Here is a 12,374-nt window from a genome sequence, read left to right on the forward strand (position 1 = left end):
CGAAACGCCCTCAGGCACGTCCGAGCGTGTCTGTGGACAGTGACCAGACAACACACAATTTACTCCTCCACAATTGGATCCATCAAACCAAATCCTCAAATCAATATAGGGATAATTGCATCTTTGCCCCTAGTTGGTTCACACCCCCGGGTTTTGCCCTTACTTTTCGGGCATGCTCAGTTTTGCCCTTAGTTTTTCCCCTCCGTCAGCTCGAATGCCCTTCTGTCACAGCTCCGCTTGGTCAGCGCCATTTGACCGTGACGGCTAGACGTTTTGGACACTGGTTGCCTCTGGGCCTTCCTTACAAGTGGGTCCACATAGATTAGACAATGTAGTTGCCATTTCCCCTCCCTTTATCTTATCCCAGCCCCGAACCCTAGATCGGCGACGACAAAGGCGACCCAAACCCTAGCACTCGGCGGCGACGCGGGCTCCCACAGAAACCATGGCCTCGATGTCGTGAAGTCCACATCGCCGGATCTACATCACGCGGCGGTGATGGTGGAGACACGCTCTTCGCACAGCGGTGGTGGTGGCGGTGACGATGCCATGAGGAGTGACTGCACGACAGATTCAAGGCAGGAGATCCCAGTAGGGTAAGTTTCCAGATCCAGTACTTACTCATCTGTTTCCATGATTAGAAAGGTGCATTCCATGACTTCGGTTGTGTTCACAATCGTAGGATGGATCCATCGCGTGCGTTCTTTCTGACAATTAGAATGGAGACCACTCTTTTAGCAAAGGGTGGTACTAAGGGACATGATGCAAGCTTCAGTTGCCCTCTAGTGCTGTGACAGAAGGGCATTCGAGCTGACAGAGGGGAAAACTAAGGGCAAAACTGAGCATGCCCGAAAAGTAAGGGCAAAACCCGGGGGTGGGAACCAACTAGGGGCAAGAATGGAATTGTCCCATCAATATAATAGTCTCAGCCAATGTACGTACCTAGCTAAACACATGTCATCGGACTACCAAAAAATGACATGTTCTACTAACTAGGAACGAAACGACAATGGGAGAAGTTCATCCATGGCTGCCCTTGCCCTTGCCTTTGCCCTTCTGGTCGCCTTTCCCGTCATCCTTGAGGCAGTAACGGTCAAAGACGTAGAATGGATCGAGTTTGATCTGCTCACTGTCAGAGCTGTCCGATCCATCATCGTCCGTTTCCTCCTTTTGGTCAATCTGGACATGACACAGACCGCAATGCTTTGCTCTTTGGCCATCGCCTTAACTGCCCTCCTTTGCCGTTTCTCGGCTATGCGGGCCCCAAGGGCTTTCTTCGCATGGGCCTCCCGGGCTGCGGAAGCCGCCTCCACGTTATAGGTTGCTGACGCTGCCTCCGCCGAGCAGGCTGCCAAAACCTCCTCCGCTTGAAGGCACGATCGTAGCATCACACGGCAGATACGCCTTGCCTTCTGCTCGGATTGGCAGCCACCATGGAGGCGCATATGGCTTTCGTTTCGGCGTCCGATGCCGCGGGGACGAGGTGCGACCAAAATGGTTGCGGCGGCGGTGGTGACCACTGCCGGCGAGGCACAGCAAGATCTGCCGGCTCCGGATTTAAGTGCCATTTAGGCAATAGATTCCCTCCTGCTCTCTGAAGATCGTGGGAGGGCGCACTCCTCTCGGGAGAGTCGGAGGGCAGCGCGGACGGACATTTGCTCCTCGGGGCTGTAAGGGATGAGCTCCCAGTCCTCGCATGCGGACATCTCGGAGTTGGATCCAGTGGTCGCCATGAAGGGGAATGTCGGAGCTGGCCCGAGAGGAGCTTGGTGGTGTGGGGGGAGAAAGTGGAGTGGAATGCGGCTAGGGTTTCAGCCTGAGTGCGGATACAGTCCAATTTATGTGGGGTCGGGTGGGCCAGCATGGGCCGGAATCCTACATGGCGGGCCTGCCCGGGCACGCCTGGCATCCCCATATCCGTCTAAGATGTATATGGGCTGGATATCAGGAGTGTCGATCAGTCCGGATGTTTGGGCCAGAAATGGGGCATCGGGTTGGTGTCATTTTTCAGTTCCGGCACTGACCGGGCAGCCCACCCGGGTGTTTGGGGCGGTTATGGGGTCCAGTGGAAGATGCTCTAATCCCCTTAAAGGAGTATAAATAAATGTTGAGCACCTTAGCATGTTCACAAGGTTATATAAAGATTCATACAGTAAATATGTGGGCATTAGTTGTCCTTATTCGTGGTCTGCGTAGTCACGTTAGAGTATTTTTGGTCGGCTAATGGCTAGTGCAGGTCACCAACTCACTGTTTCCTTCTTTATAAATTTGAGTGCTTCATGTTAACACATATCTATCAAGCTACATATATGTATTTACCAGCATCGGTTGCAAAGTTAAATCTAAGCAATTTATTTTATCATGCATGAGAAATGTGCCGTGTTGGCGTAGGATTAGAAGTCACCGGGATATACAGTAGTGAAAAATGATTTGGTGTCGCTCGCTCATCGAACGTGCAATGTACGACTAGACACCTTGTGTGGAGTACACCAGTGCTTCCTGCTGCCATTGGCAGTTTTTCCGCAGGTTGCATATACATATTCCCGCAAGGCCAAGAAGCGCCACTAGGCCGTTGGGCTGCCACCACAGTGCAAGATGTATCTGCTGTACCCAAGCGGCTGAGCTCGCTGGCTAGAAGGAATGCCTGGGTGCTGATAGTTTCGCGTGTACAGGGAAGCTGCAACAGCGACTGTAGTTTGCTCCAACCATCTAGTCTAGCTAGTTTGAATCGATACCTTCCCACGCCTGTAGTTCTCCAATGTCGGTTGAGAGTTCAATCTCAGTTGATACTTTTGTATGCAAAATTATGTTCCTTCTTTCCTGCTAGACTACAAGCAAAAAGCAGCCTGGGACGTGAGAAAGGGAATTTCAAGACAACTCTTGTTGAATTGTATATGTCACATTATATATATCACGCAATTTTTAATCAGGCAGACATTCATGTCCATACTAGCAAGCGCCTACTTGATTCTTCGATACAAACCGTGCGTCACATCCACGGTCCTCTTCAGAAAATTTAGTTTCAAGAACACAGTTATTCATTCTTTCATTAACAAATCTTCCAAGCACCAAGCAGGTATCACTATCAGATGTACACTCCTAAAATAATCAAGCAGGTGTCACTATCAGATGTGCATCAGGCGTATTTCTTTGTTCTGCCGTATAATTTTTATACAATCTGGCCGGCCAATCAAATGTGCCCATCATTTTTATACCACTAGCCGGCCACCATAATCCACGGCAAAGCACAAGCCCTTTTCCTCAAACAACTTCGTACACGTGCCATCCTAGCTTGCATCTGCCTCTGCAGTACTGTCATTGTTACAGTTTGGTGCCTAACCGAATATGGCCATCCACAAGGTTTTGCTTCTTGCCATACTTGGAAGCATCTGCCTCTATGGCACTGTCATTGCAGCTCGTGAGCTGAACGATGACTTGTCGATGGTGGTCAAGCATGAGAACTGGATGGCGCAGTATGGCCGTGTGTACAAAGACGCCACTGAGAAGGCACGTCGGTTTGAGATTTTCAAATCCAATGTCGGATTCATTGAAATGTTCAATGCCCAGAATCATAAGTTCTGGCTCGGCGTTAACCAGTTCGCTGATATCAACAATGATGAGTTCAAGACAACCAACACAAACAAGGGGTTCAAAGCAAACGCCATGTGAGTTCTTTCGACAGGATTCAGGTATGAGAATATGAGTTTTGATGTTGTTCCAGCAACGATGGACTGGAGAGCCAAGGGGGCTGTCACCCCTATCAAGGATCAAGGCCAGTGTGGTAAGTACACAAAATATGTGTTGCACTGCATATATGTGTTATTATTTTATAGGATAACACTATAAGAAATTAACAACACAATTATTTCTAGGCTGCTGTTGGGCATTTTCTGCTGTTGCCGCGACAGAGGGCATTGTAAAACTGAAAACCGGCAAGTTAATCTCACTGTCAGAGCAAGAGTTGGTTGACTGTGATGTTCATGGTGAAGATCAAGGCTGCGAGGGAGGACTCATGGATGATGCCTTCAAATTCATTATCAAGAACGGAGGTCTGAAGAGATGGACTAATCCCCTTCGCTCCGCCTAGGCTCCCTCCCCTCGCCTAGGGTTTCCGAGCCGCCGCCGGCGGCTCCTCCGCGCGGAGCCGCCGCCGCGGCCGAAGCCCGCCATCGCCGCTCGCTTCTCCTGCTCCCCCGCTCCTCCCTCCTCCTCCTCCCGTCCCTGTACCCCCCGCGTCGCCTCCCCGGGCGAGGCGACCGGGGGGCCCCGACGCTGTTCCCCTCCCGCGCGCTCCCAAGCTCCTTCCCCCTGCCGCCGCCAGCGCGCCGCCGGGCCTTGCCCGCGTGGTGCCGGCGGCGGCGGGCCTGCCTGTCCCCGCGTGCGGCCTCCTCTGCTCGGGCGATGGTGGTTGGCGGCGGTTTTCCTCGGCTGGCGATGGTGCGTCCTGGTGGCGGGGTCCACGGGGCGCGGGCGTGTCTGATGCGATGGCGTGGCCGTTGGCCGCGGGGCGCGCGGCGGTGCGGCTAGCCGCCGGCCTTCGCTCCGCCCAGATCTGGGCTCCAGCTGGGTTGGGGCGGGCCGGCGTTCTGGCGTGCGGCGGCGTGGCTCCCTAGCGGTGGTGGCGCGGCGTCGAGGGATGCGGGTGGTGGCGGCTTCGTCGGCCGAGGTGCTGCAGCGTGGCGGCAGGGGTTGTCCGGATCTCTGGGGTCCGGAGGGCATGTGCAGGCCTGGTAAGCTCCTGTCGTCACGTCCGGTCGGCTCCGCATCGGCGGTGGTGGTAGTCCCCTCCCATCGGCTGAGTTGCGGCTTCCCCCGAGCCCGTTGGCCCCTCGTCCCTCCTCTAGGTCTCGTGTCGGTGGCTCAGCGAGACGGCGTTGATGGTTCAGTGACTGTGGTAGCACATGTTGGTGGGCGGCAGTTCTGGTGGAGCGCTTCTGATCGTCCAGGGTGGTGGTGGTTGTTTGGGTTGGGAGAAATCCCTGGTGGCTTGTCCATCACCGACGTGGTGACGCCTGCGGGCGCCGCCGGACCTTCCTGAAGGGCGTCGGATCTGCCCCTTCCCCACTGCCCTCTGCGTACCGGGGGAAACCCTTGGACTTGTCTGGGCAGCAGCGTCGTCGTCGTCGCATTCCTTCCTGAAGGTGTTGCTCGGTACGCGACGCCTCGGAGTGCTAGAAGCGCGATGGTACTTCTCCGGTGGGTGCAGCGGTCACTAGCCATCTTTGTTTCGTCAACCTGCCATTGTCGGCATTTGTTTCTTTTTCTTTTTCTTTTTCTTTTCTTTTGGGCGCGCTTGTGCTGCTTCCGCCCCAGCACCTATCGTGGATTGTATCGGATGGTTTCTTTGTAATACAAAGCGGGGGGAAACCCTTTTTCTTGAAGAACGGAGGTTTGACCATGGAGTCCAGCTACCCATATACTGCAGCCGACGACAAGTGCAAGGCTGGATCCAACAGCGCCGCAACCATCACCGGCTTTGAGGATGTGCCTGCCAATAACGAGGGTGCCCTTATGAAGGCGGTGGCAAACCAACCAGTGTCCGTAGCTGTGGACGGAGGTGACATGACATTCCAATTCTACTCTGGTGGGGTGATGACCGGCTCCTGCGGTACTGACTTGGACCATGGTATTGCGGTCATTGGATATGGAAAAACTAGTGATGGCACAAGTTATTGGTTGATGAAGAATTCATGGGGCACAACTTGGGGCGAGAATGGGTACTTGAGAATGGAGAAGGACATTGCAGAAAAGAAGGGCATGTGTGGTCTTGCCATGGAGCCTTCATACCCCACCAAATAGGATGATCACCAAATGCCACCTAATCATGCATATGCACAATTCTCTAATAATTAAGGTCCCCATGTCCTATGTATAGTTCATATGTGTCCATAAGTTGTGTACGATGATGTATATTATGTCCATACATTGTTATACTTTGTAAATTAATACCGTGTGTGATATATTATACAGTACGTGAAAAATAGATTAAGAATTATGTTTTTTTTGCGGGTCAGATTAAGAATTATGTTGATATATATCCATGAAGCTTTCAAATGTCCAAAACATTTGGCTATGTCAAGAGTACACTCTAAAGGGCATTTTCATATATATGATTTTTATATCTGGTCTTTTCGGTATTTATTGGAATGTAATGTCTTAACTGAAAATTGAAGGCATCCTACTAGTGATTTGTACCACTAGAGAATACTACAAGCACTATTCAAAGGAATCAATCCATTGCAACAAGATTATGGGAAAACTCCAACTTCCCAAATTGGCCTAACGCACAACACCTTATGATAAGGTGATAGGCTATGACAAAGGAGACATGATTATGTTATCATAAATTTGCATACTATGATGTTCATTGGAGTAAAATGCATAGAATCACTGATGTGGCACTTTACAAAATGTGGCACTTTGCATAGCAGTGAAGAATCGCCAGTGGCAAAAAACACTGATTCGTTTTCTGAGACCGTTTTGACGCGGCCAATCACTCACGGGCCGACAGCGGTGACGACACGCCGCTAAGGCCGTTAATGGCCATGTCCGCAGTGGTTGGGCCAGCCATCACTCCCATCCCTAGCCGTCTATCTCTCTTCTCTCTCGCGCGGGAAGGGCAGTGGTGGTGGTGGCTCGGATCAATTGGCGAGGGAGTGGTTGGGAGCAAGGTGTGGTGAACATATTCAGTCACCTTGGCTGGCCGGCGTGGCAGAGGGCAACTGCGTCGAGGAGGAAGATTGTTCAATTATTCTTGGAGGAAAATTTGTTGATCTAGTGTCAAATGATGCTGGTCTAGCTCTGTGAGCTGCCTCCCGCGCCAAAAGACTGCCTGGCGTGCCTCACCGCGGCCGCCAAGAAGCTCACCAACTACGGCGCGATCAGGTGCGCTGATGTCCGAAGGAGTGAGGGATGCTTCCTGGCCTATGTCGACGGTGACACCTCCTCTACGCACGAGGATGCCTTCTGCGACGTCATCTTCTTCGGCCAGGAGGTCTACCCCACAGTCATACGGAAGTCGTGTCAAACAGCGAGATGAAACTACACAAGGAAACTAAAAAGATCGATTGTATCTCACGAATTTGTCAAAATTCGTCCAAAAAAAGATTCAAATATGTACACGAAATTCAACATATAGAGTGAACAAAACTACAATCCGATCACCTGAATGGAATCAGAACATCGAGGTGCGAATCGAAGCAAAGTTGTGTAGAAGGGATGAAGGAGATTAAAGAGGTTCTTAGAAGAAAATACCTGCTAACCACGTACCGAAAACCCTCGATTTGAGTGTTCCCAAGCGATGCAGGCAAAACGGTGCTATAAGAACCGTGCGATACAGGCCCAACAGTGTTCACATATAGCCAAACAGTCCAACACACACAAAAAAACTGCATCCAGCTGGCCTGGTTGGGCTCGATGCAGCCTACCAAACGCGTCGTAGGTGGGTGTGAAAGCGTCAACGCTCAAGAGGCTATGCAGGGAGGAGAGAGCCCAAAGAGGCTATGCAGGGAGGAGAGAGCCCAATGAGGCTATGCAGGAAGGAGAGTGCTCTGACAAGAATATTGCAGATTTTGCAACCAAGAATTTGGCGAACTAAGACAATTTTCAGTCAAAAAGATCTTCCCAAGTTCCTTAGCCTACACTCAATGTTCTAGTCCCTTGTTGTTAAATCGATCTGTATAAATCAAGTGGTAGCTGAAAACTACTCGTAAAATCAACTTACTTTTGTTGTAAAATCAAGCGGTTGCTAGAAACTACTCCCTCCATCTGATATTAAGTGACGCTCAAATGGATGTATCCACAAGGATACATCAGTAATTGTTGGAGATACGAAGGAGCAAAAATGAAATCATCTGATTCAGTATAGCACTATTGTGGGATCCAGACTTTTGAAGCCTGAATTTGTGATTGTCTCACGTGTACCTAGCAGAGCATATACGAACATAATAAATAAGTTCATTGTGGTTTAGAGAATCATGCAGGTCACTCATATGAAGCTAGCAGACGTCAAAGGATTCATATGCAAAGTAATGGATCCTCAGATCAAAAATATATTACCATGGCACATCTGTACGCTTCTTCCTTGCTTATGTCAAGACTAGCACATATGCGCATGCGTTGCAACGGGAGAGACATTTCTTTGCGAGAAGCAATGGGACAGATAATTGATGTGAAGAGAAAAAACGATCTCCGCAACGGTGCAATAGAGCGAGGAGTTGTGGTCTTCTCGCGGTCATGTTTGTCCCGCGAGATCTTGATAGTCGGTGTGGCGGTGCATTTTTTTCCTTCGGGTCCGCCTCCGTCATGTGGTTGTGTCTGCCACCTCATTTGGTAGCTATGCAGCGGTTGTGTCTGCCTCCTTATTTGGTAGCTATGCGACGACCTTTGGGGCACGGTTGCTTCGATCGCTCTCACGATGGCGTAACCAAATAGATTACTAATTGTAGCGCATAAATCCCGTTTCATCAGCATAATTAGCGCATAACCAGATATCAATGACCCTTCTTTATTAGGGTTTATTCTCTTTGTTTTAGCGCTCATGTGCCCATAATATTTTTATTCGAGCCAAACCAACATATTCTTTTTTATTGGCACTTGCAAGTTAGCACCCGCAATAATTTATGGAGTCCCTCTTTCTGCTCATGATTCTCGAGATAACTTACTTATTTTGATATAAACTTCTTATTACCAGACAATCTATGGACATATACAAACTGGTGGGAATTTACTATAAAGTTCCAAAGCGATACTATTCTCATCATAATTGAAAGATAGATGAGCTGGTTTTGTCCATTGACATAATACAGAAGGTCCAGTTCCATCGGGGCTTAAATTTTTGTTGCTCATTCGTCTCACAGAAAAAGAAATGCGTGGGTAGGCCCAGTTTGTCCCACTCGGGTTACAAACAAAAAAAATTCAGGAACTATGAGCGGGCGGAACAAAACCTATATGTATATTTAATAGGAGGACCATCAATTTTATGTACCCAAGCCGCTCTAGCTCAGTTGGCATTCGCCTGAGGATGTGGATGCACTGTCGCAAGTTCTATTCCTTGCGGGTCGACGAATATTTTTGGCTCCCTCGACGAGGATTGATGGGACAGAGGCGGACAACCCAGTAGGGGAGTGCAGTTGAGGCCCAATACTGCCCGTGCGACGCAATTTTTTTCTTGGGCCAACTGCGTGGGGCTACTATATGCCGCTAGTTGCATAAAATAGCATGTGGGACACACATTAGTTCGTGTATGGCCCAACACACTGGCAGGCTCCAAGACGACCAATGTTTGTAAGGCACGCAAAAATCCAAATAACAATGTGTTGAAGGATCAAAACCATATCCTCAAAGAACGACTACGTGCTGCTAGCCACTCAAAGAAACGAGTCCTATCAACCAATGGCCAGCTCGAACTGTTAAGAACGTACTCCAAAGTCAGATTCGAAATAATTTTTGTTTTTTTGAACATTTTAAAAAATATAAATTGTTGAATATTCTTGGAAACATGAATAATTTGGAAAATCCCAATTTTTTAAAAATTCTTTACATTTTCAGAAACACACAACAAAATTTGACATGTTCGAAATTCACAATTTTATTTGAAAACAAGAACCTTTTATAAAAACATTAAAAAAAATTGAATTTGTGTTGTTGAAACGAAACATATTTTAAACATTCAGAACAATTTTAGAAAATGATTTTTCTTTAAACTCGGATATTATTTTAAATTTGCGAATATTTCCCTAAAAATAATTTTTTTTCGTATTTGCAATATTTTTTAAATGCATTTTTTTGGAAAATCGTGAACAACTTTGGAAAACACAAAGAAAATGGAACATTTTTCTAAAATTTAACCAATATTGGAATGAGAACAAAGATATAAAGTTCTACAAAACATGATAGTTTTTGGAATTCTGAACATTTCGAAAAAAATTGTTTTTTTCCGAAATTATGAATATTTTTGAAAATTATGAATTTTTGAAGAAAGGGGTGAAAGAAAAATAAATTTGAAAGGAGAAAAGGCAAAATAATAAGGAAAGAAAAAGGGAAAGAAGGGAAAAACAAAATGGAAACATAATACAGTAAAAAAAAGGTTCAGCCCAGCGTGGGAGTACAGTGCGAAGCTGCAACTATTTGACGCCACATGCGATTATTAGGGTTTTCCAGGTGGGCATGAAAATAAATGGGCTGACTTTGATGGGCCACATTGCAGGCGGCCCAGGTACGAAATTCTGGCGTTTTTCTTTTCTAATACACGAACAGACATAAATTTAGTACTACCTCGAATAGATAAAAATATTTTTGATGGTGAACGGATGAAAAAATTGGAGAAACTTACCTTGCTTTATTAGTGTAGGGTTATAGAATCAATAGAATGTAAAATTACAAATCAAGGAAATTTTCTAACCAAATGATAAAAGGTATAAGAGTGCCACATGTAACAATATATTTTTAAGAATTAATGTAGTCTAATAGTATTGACAAGCTCAATCAGATATGCAGAGAAGGCCAGAAATGAAATGGCAACTCCTGGTGTTTCAAGCTATATTGGTCAAAGATATTTAGCCACGAAGTTCAAATACATATATAATCTAGACAATGCATGCCTAAAGACCATAGTGTTCTGATGATAATTGATCTGCATGGCGATCAGGACAACATAATCCACAAAATACAGTGAGGACACGCTGCCACAATCAAAAAGCTAAAAGGAGTATATACTATGGGAAACTGATGGCACAGATAAACCGGCAAGCAAGCTATCATTAGTCCATAGTATTTCTGACTCCCGCCAAACATCGGACCATGAATTTAACACAAAGTCTGCAATGTAATACCACAAAGTCAGGTGCCAAAGGAAGCAGATACCAAAAAAACCTCCACTGCTCCACAGATATTAAGATATGTTGGAAACCTCCACCATTGTGAAAGGGTCCTCAAAGGAGTAATCAGTTCCTTTCTTGAAGCTCCAGGGCTTGCCTCCTTCAGGACCTATGCTCCCGAGAAGCACCATTTGGCAGGATCTACTGGCCATCTTGTTAGAAGCTTTCTCCAATTTAGAATGACGTGAAGCTCGGGTTAGCCATGGAGATGGACGCAGTCCTCAGTGCCCTCGCGCTCTAGAAGAAGAACTTGAGGAAGGCAACCTCCCCGAGCTCCCATCGGAATTCTCTGTAAGAGGACACCTTGATGCACGACTTGATGCATTCAGTGGGCTTGGCCAGCTTCCAAAAGTTGAGGTTCAGCCTGGCGGTGCCAGCTTCATAATCACATTTTTCAGACTGCAAGAAAAAAAACACTTAAATCACTCACAATTCAGCTTCAACGATCATGTTGAGTATATAATGCTGATACACACACTTGGAGAGTTAGTAAATTCCGTAAGTCTGGAATGAGCACTACAAGACACTTACAACATCAACATCACGAATATTGCCAAGTAGTACGATATATGACCACGGTGAGAGACGTTATATCAATTAACAAGAGGTTAAGAAGCAAAGCAATCGACATCAGGACAACTGCGTTGTACATTATCTGCAATTAATCAATCGTAAGCTGAAAACACACCATCTACAGTGAACCAAATCTGCTGCTACAAACATTGTACACATAAGAAGACATAGTGGAATTCGGTATGAAGGTAAGCAAAACATGAAATGGAAAAAAATTACCGTCATGTTCAGTGCCTTCAAATTGGGAAAGCAGACAAGGAAGGAGAGAACCATCTTGGCATAGTTGTGGTTTCCGAAACGCGCATTCACACTCAGGATCTTGATGCTAGTGGCCATGGTGCTTGAGCTCACCTTCATCCAGGCATGCAGGAATGAACCCAAATTAACAAACAAACAAAAACTAACATTTAGTGATGGATCTCCATCGATCCGCTGAACGTTTCGCTAACGAAACAAACTGTCAGAGACTGCAGACAGGAGACGTATGTACAGACCATGAAGATGGTGTCTCAGGTCTCTAGGATGGTGCTCCCTGGCTCCAAGATTCCTAATGCATGCAGTGTGGGAGCATCGCCAATCCTCACCATGGTGGACAAACCACCAAGATTGCTCCGAAAACCCTCCAGGATGAACCGCTCTAGGCGAGGAGCCTTCACCACCGCGATACCCTCCAGAATAGAGCCGCAGATTTGGACCCAAGTGGAGGCTGTGGCTCACGAGGCGAAGACGCAGCCCCTTGTTGCCTCCATGGATGTTGAGGGTCACGGTGGACGGAACGAGCTGTATTTAGGACCGGCTCGTGGCCCGCTCGGTCCGGGCAGGCTCGGTCCTGGCCCGGCATAAAATTCAGCCGGCCCGGTCCCCGCAAGCGGGACCGAAAATCCCTCGGTCCAGTCTGGTTAAAGCTTGGTCCAACTGAGCAGA

The 12,374-nt window shown here is 47.5% G+C and overlaps 2 pseudogenes; one reads left to right on the forward strand and one right to left on the reverse strand.

The window, feature by feature from the left end:
• The first annotated feature begins 3,345 nt into the window (after positions 1-3,345).
• On the forward strand, positions 3,346-5,799 carry LOC119366996 (annotated as a pseudogene).
• A 5,092-nt stretch (positions 5,800-10,891) lies between these two features.
• The window catches only part of LOC119360350, an 11,984-nt pseudogene continuing 10,501 nt past the window's right edge, over positions 10,892-12,374 (reverse strand).

The sequence above is a fragment of the Triticum dicoccoides genome, chromosome 2B (genome assembly GCF_002162155.2).
Source record: "Triticum dicoccoides isolate Atlit2015 ecotype Zavitan chromosome 2B, WEW_v2.0, whole genome shotgun sequence".
Lineage (NCBI taxonomy): Eukaryota > Viridiplantae > Streptophyta > Magnoliopsida > Poales > Poaceae > Triticum > Triticum dicoccoides.